The sequence below is a fragment of the Chenopodium album genome, chromosome 3 (assembly GCF_948465745.1).
Source record: "Chenopodium album chromosome 3, dcCheAlbu1.1, whole genome shotgun sequence".
NCBI lineage: Eukaryota > Viridiplantae > Streptophyta > Magnoliopsida > Caryophyllales > Amaranthaceae > Chenopodium > Chenopodium album.
In genome coordinates this window covers 4,001,910-4,014,258 of record NC_137836.1, presented here as the reverse complement: position 1 = coordinate 4,014,258, position 12,349 = coordinate 4,001,910, and positions in this window count along the sequence as shown.

The following is a 12,349-nucleotide window of genomic DNA, read 5'->3' as shown; positions in this document are numbered from 1 at the left end:
ATGATGTTTTATCTACGAGTATATAAAAATTAAATAGAGGTCAATTAGAAAACCGAAAAAAATTTATAATGTGATTAACGGTACTAGGCCAATGGGTTGGGCCTTGCAACAAGTTGAGGCAACTCTTTTTTTTTATTTTTTTTTTATTTTTTAATTATTATTTTTTATTATTTTAACAATGGAAACACAAAACAAACCACAACTAAAACGAAAAACAAAGTAAATCTCTACGCCAAGCCGCTCAGGCAACAACTAACAACTCATATTAAATTGTTAAAGAATGGTTCTGAACTTTTGGTAGACACCTCACCTCATATTTTACTCATAGAGTGAGGACTTGTTCTATTCATCTTTATTTCAATTTAATTCACTTTCTAATTTTCTTCTCTCATAAACAATTTAGTTTCTTTCATTAAAAAAAAAAAAAAAAAAACCAATTCAGTTCAGTTGAGTAAATCAAAACAGGCCCTCATAACCCGTTGTCAATTAATGGTTATTGATAATTTTGTGAAATATATTTGTGACTAGTATAGTTTCCAATTTTTCACTATGATACTCCCTTTAGTAACTCATACTTTTGTATTGATTTAACATTTGAGATTAACTTTCTCCCAAACAAGTTAATTTTTCACTATGATACTTTGTTTTGTTTTACGGCTATTTCACCAAATGTCACTGAGTACTTAAAAAATTCACCAAATGCCATCAAGGTTTTCAAAATTTACCAAATGCCATTATTAATGACTAACGGCAGTTAACTCTGTTAGTTATTAAGATTAAATCTTGACACGTGTCATAATATGATTGGTTTATTTTAATTATTTATTTTAATTAATAAAAATAATATTTTTTTTCTTCATTTTCGTGGAAAAAATTGTTCGGGTATAATTTTGGGGGTCATTTTGATCCTTTATGGAGACAAATTAAGCTTGGAATTGACAAAAAATAACGTAAATAATCCGTTTTGTGTGTTGAAAAATATTTCGCTTTGCGTGTCGTTATTTTTTAACCATCAAAATTGATCGGGTAAGGTTTAGGAGGTCATTTTGAGCCTTTATGGAAACAAATTAAGCTCAGAATTAACAAAAAAAATAACGTAAATGCTACGTTTTGTGTATTAAAAATATTTCGATTAGCGTGTCGTTATTTTTTAACCATCAAAATTGATCGGGTAAAGTTTTGGGGGTCATTTTGATCCTTTATGATAACAAATTAATTAAGCTCGGAAATGACTAAAAAAATAACATATATGCCCCGTTTTGTATGTCGATATCGTAATTTTTTTCGGAAAAAATGCAAAACGGGGTATTTACTTTTTTTTTTTTTGTTGCCAATTTCAAGTTAAATTTGTTCCCATAAAGGATCAAAATGACCCCCAAAACCTTACTCGAATAATATTTGGCACGAAAGTCGAAAATTTTTATTCATTAAAATAAATAATTATTGTGTATTAATTTTAAAAAGTAATGGTATTTGGTGAAATAATTTTCCAAAGCAATGACATTTGGTGAAATAAGAATTGCATTAACGGAAAACTAAGGTCCATATGCTATTAGTGGCACGAGGTGTCATTGTATTGTTTGTCAATAGCATTTGGTGCATTTTGAAAACTTTGATGGCATTTGGTGAATTTTTTAAGTACTCAGTGGCATTTGGTGAAATAGCCGTTTGTTTTAACATTTAAGATTAGCCTTTGAAATATGTACTGTCTTGGATCACACACTCGCAGCAAAGAATGAAGTCCGCTTCTGGCAAGAGTAATACACATTGTCCAAAAGAATGCGTTGTTTATGTCCAATTCGACTATGGATAGGATAACAACATTCGTACTCATATTTGTTGGAAAAAATACCTGTTGATTCCATGAATAAAAATAGACAAATCAAGAACTTCCTTGGAACAAATTCAATCGCCATACTCGAACCAAATACCTGTTCTCCTTCAGTTGTGCCATGGTTTGGAACCCACTGACCACCACCGGTACAAGTATCCTAGTGACGCACGCCCCCCAAGTTTTACACAACGACCTCCATAATTCGTGTACCCGAATTTGAAGGTTGGAATTGCTCAAGAACTGTTCAGATATCAAAGGGGTAGGCTTGTGTTTATGTGTTTAGGGTTCAATAATACTGTGTTATTAATTATTAAAAGAAGTAGACAATACTCGTAATATGTATCCCAAAAATAGGAGATAAATAAACAAACCCACTCAAGCAAATTAGGTGGGCCCAGTCGGGCAATGGCCCACCCAGTCGGCCACGAGTATTCCTTGGAACGTTTAATCCCCCACGAGTGCGGATCGTCAGGCCTTACAATTAACCGATTGCATTACCATTTCCAACAATCCCCCACTAATGCAAGCGGATTAACAACATGAAATCTGAACAGTAAATGAAAGTCTCAGTACTTTAATGCTAGTATCCGAAGATTTGAACTAACACATTAGTGCACAAGGTTTTCAACACTTCACTAGTGAGTATCCAAAGGTTTGAACTCCTAGGAGCGAGGAAGGGACCTTGGGAACACATACCTTGACTTTAGAGCTCGAGCAACTCCGCGATTCTTGGCTACACTTGGGATCTTATAAGTACTTCAAAAGGATCACGCCCAATCCTTCCTAGAAGAGCGCCACTCTTCGTACTCACGCAGGTGTCTCCGTGTGATATTCATCACACACTCCTGCAAATCCAAGAACTATTCATGCAAATATGTGCAACTCACAATACTTTACGAATTCAAGGACTATTCATGCATCGGAATTTCGACATTAAGAACACTTAAGTTCATCCTCTTTCAACATTTAATAGTGCACCATCTAGCCGCAGCTCAACGAGCTTTCGGGCAAGATGCACTCAACACTTCGGTGTCTCTATCGGTCCCTGCTCAAGTAGTATCTGGGCTAATAGTTCCTGATCACTTAAGACCACTATAACTCCCTACTCTTGAGCCATTAAGATCTACGCTCAACCTATCTCTTCGGTACCTCTCACTGCACATTCCCTACTCAAGCAGTCTTAGAGATGACAGTCCAGGTCACTTAAGACCACCATCACTCCTCACTCTTGATTACCGGGATATAGGTATTAAGAATATGCTCAACCTCTACGTCGGCGTCATTATCAGTCCTATTCAAAGAATATCTGGACAAATGACATTGAGAGCCACACTCAGCCTGTCTCTGAATCACCTGGTCAAAAAATCACTCAAAAGAGTTAGATTTAACATACACCAACAGTGTAAAACAACAACGTGTCAACCAAACTAGGCTCCAGACTCAATCTGAACAAAAGTTCAAGTTAGAAGCATATCGGTGCATCTATGTAAGCTGTCTCATCTGACCTCCCAACCTGGGTCATGGACACATTAAGAATACTAAAACTTAACTTGTTAATATCAAGCAATATGTCTAGCAAGACACCTCATAACCATAAAAATTAGAGGGTTCACTACAACAAATTGACCCTTGTGCCACGAGTAAAATCGTGGCACAAGTTTATAATTCCCATGACTGCGCAATTTAGCCACGGGAATTTTGAAATTTACTCCTGTGGCACAAGAGGGCGTGGCTAGAATTTTGCCACAGGAAAATGGATGTCGTGGCTAATTTTGAAATTTATGCCACGAGTATTCACGTGGCAAAAAAATTCTCTTGCTACGAATTTTAACGTGACTAACAAATTATTTGCCACAAACTTTACCATTGCTGCAAACATTGTTGCCACAAGTATTAACGTAACTAATAAGTTTCTTTGCCTACAATTCTTCCGTGTTTAACAAACTTTGTTGTCTTATTACTGTTGCTAATAATGTTCAGAAAAAATTGCATTTTTATAAGCAAAAGTAGTGCAGACACTTAATACGTATACATAAAAGTTGAAAATTTTGTACATCATTTGTGATCATGATACACTATTAAATAGATTATTACAATATACGAAGTATAATTTTGTTGTACTTTATAATAAAAATTATCTGCTGAGTTGAAATCGATAAGGCAAGAACGCATCAGTTTGTTGTTGCTATTCGGAGCGTCAAATCAGTCTAGCATAAATAGGGGATCCTTTCTAACTCTTGACCGACGTCCCAATAAATCATTGATCCCTTCTAACTCTTCACCGATATCCTAAAATATCAAACATAAAAAGTGTTAGCCCATTCGGATAACAATTGTAACTCTTAAATCAACCAACAAATACTATGCAAGGGACCTAGAACAATGACAACAACATTTATAGCAACAATAAAGATGCAGCATCGGCATCGGATGCATTAGCAAAAATAGCTGCAGTGGCCGGCCTTGCTACATTAGCTGTGGAAATGGTATGCATTAGCAACCATTGAATTAGTAATGAAGGGAGAAGGAAAAAAAATCACTAAAATAAGTCTAGCTCAAGTAGCAGCAGGCAGGCAGAAGACTGTAGGGTAGCAAGAAGCAAAGAGAGAAAGGCATCAACAACCAATAACAGAAAGAGAGAGGGGGGAACACTAGGCAGAACTCGCAACAGGAAGGGGAGGAGGAAAGGCAATGGCAGCCAGTAGGGAAGAAAGAAAAAAATGAAAAAAAAGGATTAAAGTTCAAGACTCTAAGTGAAACTAAACTTCATTAATCACAGGGCAACAGACAGGGGAGGGGGAAAGGCAATGGCAGCCAGCAGGGGGGACAGAAAAAATGGAAATAAATAAATAAATAAAATTAAAGATAAAAATTGGTTAAACTAGAATTTGAAAAGTTTCATTACTCATCTATAGTTCATTACCTGATTGATAGGAAAGAAAGTGGGATTAACACCATTTTAACACCAAGGTGCTCTGAAGGGAATGGATAATAATAATTTGCTGGCAGTCCCGGCCCGTTGCTGCTTGAACCAAGTTCTGATCCTAAAAACACAATTCATGGCACCGTTCAAAATAATTAAAAGAAATTTAACACTTATGAAATAAATTGAAATGATCCAATACATGCCATTGCTCTCATCTAATTTAACCTACTATTTTGGCCTTGCAAAAAAGGATAGCTGCCAGCACTATAAGTTTTCTTCTCTCTATCAGCAAAAAAGGGCTAGCTATCCTCAAGTTCAAATGATCGATATTAATTCATATAATTGATCACTAGATAAAAATACATAAATTATGATTTTAAACAGTTACTACCTCCATCATTGGCTCCAGAGATCAACCCTTTTCCATATATGCTTGGATCAAAATAAGTAACAACTTCCTATACCACTTTACCCTAGTAATGTTAATTTACTAATTTAAATTATCATTAGATAGATCATTTGAACAACTAGCTTTACCACTTTACCATTGTAATGTTAATATGTTACAATAACGAGTAATAAATATAAAAAATGATTTATCTAATAATAAATTAAATTAATCACAAATGAGCCAAAACCATGAGATACTACAATCCAATAATTTTAACAAAATGGAGAGAGCTAATTTATCAAGAACTTTACCTCTATCTGTTTTATTCATGGTTTTCCCTTTATTTGAAACTAAATTCCCTTACCCATGCAATATATCGATTCATGAAGCACTCTAAAGTTCAAATCCTAAACAATCATCAAAAGTTAGGGATGATTTTACCGTTGTTATTACTAAGGTATATGTCTATGATGCAACTTGAATATATGAGTGTTGACTATTGAGAGAGATAATTTCATAAGGTACAATCTAAAGAATAATAGATGGATCAATAAAAGTGATAAAATGTACTCTACATCTCCATAGTATAGTTTGATGATATAAAGTCAGGGTATATATTAAATGGAATAAAAGTAAAGGAATAAAGAGCTTCACTTGTCCCTAAATGCATATATTGGTGACATTTCCACCAGTATACTTAGTAGAATACACATACAACCTACAACGACAATCCAAATTTATTATAGGCTTATTATATACAGTATCTTGTTAAATAAACTAACAATTTACATGCATTGATTTTCTAATAAACATCATGCATAATTTCAATAGCTATAACAAACTCGGACCCTACAGTACATACCCCTCCATTTCCAATGAGTTTCATGATTTCTATATCAAATTCGGACCAACAAACAGAAATAATACTCCACATTGTTGCAAAATGTTACCAAAATAATTGAAACCCAAAAAAATTTCAATAAATCTAACAACTAATTCAACTAATCACTTGAAAAATCTAAAACTGATTCAACCATGAATTAGTTAAATAATCCATTAATCCAACGAGTAGATGATCATGATATACAAATTAAAAATTGAAACTTGAAAAAAGTAGAATGATATGGATGAAACATTGAAAAATTAAAATTTTTTACAAAACTAGAACTTATCGTGAAAGGCGTGAAACTGAATAACTGAGACAGGATCGCCAGGTCGTGTGGCGCCGTGCGTTCTCGATTGCTCGGTGTGCCAGCCTGGCGGAGCTATGAACCTTTTTTTTTCCCAATTTCCCCCAAGTTCATCCTGATATAGACCCTAATTTCCCTATTTCAACTCAAAGTATCGAATTTCACTCTGATTCTTCATCGCTTTGAAATAAGGCAACGTGGAGTTGGCCTTGTTACAAGGGACATCAGTGGAGTAGACGACGCGGTGGAGTGGGCGGTGCGGTGGATTGAGAGGTTGTACGTGGTGAAATGAGGGAATTTGGGGATTGCTTATTATTTTGTACTCCGTAAAATATAATCAAGAATTCACAAGCAGGAAACTTGGTTTTTTTTTTCTGGGACAGAAGACTTGGTTTTTTTTTAAAATTTTCTTTATTTTTTTTAAGGTCATTACTTTTTTTTTTTTTTGAGGAACTTTAATGGTCATTACTTAAATAGAGGAAAGACTTGGAAAATAAAATTAGATAAAAAAACATTAACATGTCTCTAATCATATGAGTTTAATGTAATTTTATATCCCCGTCAATAAAAATATAATTTTATATTATAGGAATTGCGATTTTTATATAACTAGTGCAATTCCATAAGAGTTAAAATATTTTAAAAAAAGACAGATAAATAAAAGCACATATTGGCATTGCATTGAACAAAAAAAAAACATAAATTTAGCATTTATATATTAAGAAAAATAAGTGTGTATTAGAAATAGATTATTTGTAAAGCAAATTTTTTTAAAAATATTATTGCACCTCTTATAATGAGATTTTACATTATTTTATTTTTAAAATAGGGACAGAGTAAAACTATTGTAATTTATCGGTGTTTTTTAATATTTTACTTTGTATTAATCAGTGCTTATGGTATTTGAAGTTTAGAAGTAAAGAAAAAAGGAAATAACATGGTTAATTCATGGTATCTAGTTTGATATTCATGTAATTATATATTCTTAATAAAGTTATTGTATGCTATGATTCTTATTCCATTGCATGAGCAGATTTAAGCTAGATACAAATTTATTTGTTGTAGTCAAAACCGTGGCATAAGTGTATGTTTGTCGTGGGAAAATTCTTACATGTGACACTAGTGCAAAGTTTTCACTCAAGGCACAAATATAGGTTTTTCCACGAAAAGACAGATACTCGTGGCACAGATGTAAAGTTTGCCATGGGATATGCACTACTCGTGGCTCAAGTGATACATTTTCCACTGGAAAATAAATACCCGTGGCATAAATAATTCTTCTTATTTAGGTTTTTGTATCATATTCATTTTCTAGTGGCTAGATAAAATTATGCCACGAATTTTGAATTCCCGTGGCATAATTCGTGGCACAAGTAATGATTTGTTGTAGTGGTTACTGAACCAGATAACTTAATTGCGTAGACTCATTATTTGACACTTCGTCACTGGAATGAAACACCACATGAGATTTTTTTTTTAAAATACATTCCCTTAGACGATCAAGCACTTACTTGTGCTCCATCCTTTTGTAAGGAACTGCTTGATTCTTCTTGCTTTTACATACTCTCACCGGAGTACCATTTCCACAAACTTTGTCTTACTTTGTCACTACCTTCGTAATTCCTGACAACACACACAAAGACACTTGAGAAAGTAATGTAGAGAACATGAGGATCAACTTACCCCCACAATGGAAAAACTTCCAGAGTTCACTTTGCAATAACTCATATTCTTGACACTTATCATCCCTAGATAGCAATGATCTTTGCTTCCTACCGGATAGTGTGTCACACTTGCTTTGCAATTAACTCAAACAAAGTACAACCCATCAACTTGTAAATGCATACACTGGCAGGGTAATCATAATATTTGTTGTTTACTTAACTTTAGCATTGTCCACTGCATCACTCCAACTCCAACAACGATTGGACAATGCTATCTAGACAAATTAAGTGAACGAACAAATTCCTGTATGCAAAGCCACATCATGTCAAGAATAAAATGTTAAACCAAATTATTTGTAAATCATTAGCATATTGAATCAAACATCAAAGCTAATCCACACCCATCAACTCTGGTTTTAAGATAATCAGCATATTCACCATATTAAATTCTCTACATAGTGAGAATGAGTTCAAGACATACCTTGGTCGATTCAATGATCTTACCATCTAGAATCACACCACCCATCTCATCATCTCATACTTTCATCTTGGCATAGATAAAAATTAAGACCTTCAATCTCAATCAACCAGTACATGGTAATCAACAACATATGATTAATCTAGCAGCTGACTAACATCAATGTTTATCATAATAAACACACGCATGCATTACATCAATACATTAGAATGCCAAGAATGAAACATTTAACATAGTTTGGGTACTTACACTTGACCCCCCCACATGACTTGTCTAGTCCACTCACCATATTAACTGCAAAAGTTGATTTAATATATGAAGGTTATACCTTATGAAGGTTATACCTTATGAAGGTTATACATCATACCTTGAGTTGTCTCATATGATTGTATCACTAACAAATCCTATGATCATTAGTCAATCATGCTAGGAAGCTTACACAACCTTACTGCAAAACAGACAAACTCATAACACTGGTGAGCAACAAAATTGGGTCAATACCAAACTTACATACATAGCTCATATTTCAACATATATATCACCCACACATTTACATACTGGTTACTCATGCCATATGAGATGTACTTTACAAAATATACTTCAAAGTTAGAAACCCCCATATCAGATCACACACCTTGTGATAATAAAACATGACTCTTGTCAAAGTTTCAGGGAAAGACAACTAACAATTTGGGTGAACAACACTTTAAAAGCATAACAACATGAACTATAAGGCTACCCCCACATAGCAAATATTCACTGAATAAATAATCTACAATTAAGACATAGAAAATTTACTTTCTATTCTTACCTCATGTGGAGTCCATAACATTTAAACTAGTATAACTTTACTAGTCCTTGTCAAATTATACCTTTCACTTCTGCTCTCAAGCATGGAGGAAAGACCGGTCATACCTAGACCTTCAACAAGAAAGGTTAAATGCTAGTCTTCTAGCAATTATGCACAATTCAAGTTCAAAAATAAGCTAAACAAAAACACAAGAATTAATAACAATAATTCTAAATCCCCTTTTCAATTTAAAAGGGAACATCACAAGCTTATCACATACTCCATGCTCAACAAAATAATTTTTCCAAGATTAGGAAAATAACTCAACATTATGACTATCAAAAGATAGAAAAAATAACATCCCTAATCAACTAGGAAAATAACAAAGTTCATAATCATACATGATTAAACAAAGCACACATCAAAAGGCAGAAGTAAGGTACGTGCAACTCATAAAACCAGTAAAAAGCCATAGATAAAATGATCACTCATGGAAAACTTCATCCTCAATACCACTCACTAATATGAGTAAGACCAACTTACTAGTTAGTCACAAACATCTAACTCAAATTACCCCCACATTGCAAAGAAATACTTCAAAAGTACAAACAAATTATGCATACTTGGGGCACATATAATAGACATATTATATTAAGTAGAGTTAGAAATAACCTAAATAAATTGAGAAGGGACTTATCTGGTATCGTGCAAATATTTTGGTCAAGATTGGCATCATATCAATAATCAATGAGATTTCCCTCGACTTGATCATCACTTCTTCCAAATTACCTTTTACTGACTTTGAGCTCCAATGCACTGTTGGTGTCCATTAAATAACTTCCTTCACGTTGCATTGGTTGTTAGCAATAATAATAATATATTTTACACCAAATTGTAGAATATCCGACTTGACGAAGGAACTTCCAGTACATAATATGAATCACTTGTCAATCTTGGAGTACAATTTTGACGCCCATTGTCAAACAACAAGAAACCAGTTGATCACACTCCATGACCATTAATATAATTGCATTACTCAAAAATTTGCAGCAAGCCTTTATACACAATAAAGTTCCCCAATATTGATGCAAGATTTCACTATAAAATTCCACTAGATGTGATTATAGGAGTTGAATGCTTGCAATATTAGTTTCCAGCAAGTGGAATAATCCCAAAACCAAATTAAAGCCACCGACTTCAATCAAATTAATAAAGTCCAACACATATGGACAAATCGAATTCGATCGTGCAAGAAGCTCACAAAGGCTCTGACAATCAAACCCTCAAATTAAAAATAAAGGGATCACAACATGACCGATCTTGATTTATTCAATCGATCAAATATACATAACCCAAATAAAGCTCCAACGTACAAAATATAATTTCTTGCGGCAAACGAAATCCCATATTCGAAACAAGAACGATTCCAAATCATGGCAATAAATGATAATATTTCGCTTCTAAATTGTTGGAAAAAATACCTGTTGATTCCATGAATAAAAATAGACAAATCAAGAATTTCCCTGGAACAAATTCATTCGCCATACTCGAACCAAATACATGTTCTCCTTCAGTTGAACCATGGTTTGGAACCCACTGACTTAGACGCGAAATACGCCACCACCGGTACAAGTATCCTAGTGACGCACGCCCCTCAAGTTTTACACAACGACCTCCATAATTCGTGTACCCGAATTTGAAGGTTGGAATTGCTCAAGAACAGTTCAGATATCAAAGGGGTAGGCTTGTGTTTATGTGTTTAGGGTTCAATAATACTGTGTTATTAATTATTAAAAGAAGTAGACAATACTCGTATTTTATATGTATCCCTAAAATAGAAGACAAATAAACAAACCCACTCAAGCAAATTAGGTGGGCCCAGTCAGGCAATGGCCCACCCAGTCGGCCACGAGTATTCCTTGGAACGTTTAATCCCCCACGAGTGCGGATCGTCAAGCCTTGCAATTAACCGATTGCATTACCATTTCCAACAATATTAAGATAGATTTACACCTCTTACTGTAAAAATTTCTTAAGCAGGTGGATATGAAGAGGGCTGCACGTACTGCTGCAGCTTCTTCCGTTCTTTCTAGGCTATTGTTGCACGATGTTAGCTTCAGTACTTGAATTTGTACTACTATTAAACAAGCAAAATACTAGAAGAATAAGAAAGCAGACAGTACGCAAAATTGAAGTAATCTTGCAGGGGAGGGATTAGTTTTTAACATATAAACATCAAGATGTACTCGTAGTAAATATATATAGTGACATCAATCATCTTGAATTCACCGTGTCTAGGTTATAGTGGTTTAATTCGAGTGAAATTTTTTCCATATATATATATATATATATATATATATATATATATATATATATATATATATATATATATATATATAACTATATGTTCATTCTGCCTTTAAAATATATATATATATATATATATATATATATATATATATATATATATATATATATATATATATATATTATAAAGAACATCAGAACATATAGTTATTTTATAAAAAAAAAAAAATCCAATTTTATATTCTTTATACATATCTAAAGAACATCCGTAATATTAATAAAGAACGTATAATTAGAAGTGATCAAATTCGACCCGACCTAATCCAGCCCGAAAATAGGGCGGGTTTGGACAAACCTAAAAATTAATTTTTTGTTAAAAATCCATACCCCTTTGAAAAACCCGTTACATTTTCCGGGTTTAGGCACGAGATATTATGTTAAGTAGGCTCGGCCCGACCCAAATTTTTTATCACCTCTACTGATAATATAATGTTAGAGGTGGTGGTTTTTGGGATTGGAAGGTGGTTTCGGCTTGGTGAAGGCAATTTTAAATAGGTTGTGTTGGTTTTGGGGTAAGAAGCGGTGGTTTTGGGGTGTTTTGAGGTAGGTCAATGGTGGATTTCCGGCGGAGGTAGTATTTTACAACAATTAACTATTTTATTAGGTATTTTCTTACAATGTTTTACCTTTTATTAGGTAGTTTTTTATAACATTTTTTTATTAGGTAGTTTCTCACTAAATCTGGGCTTTATTAGGTAGTTTTTGACAA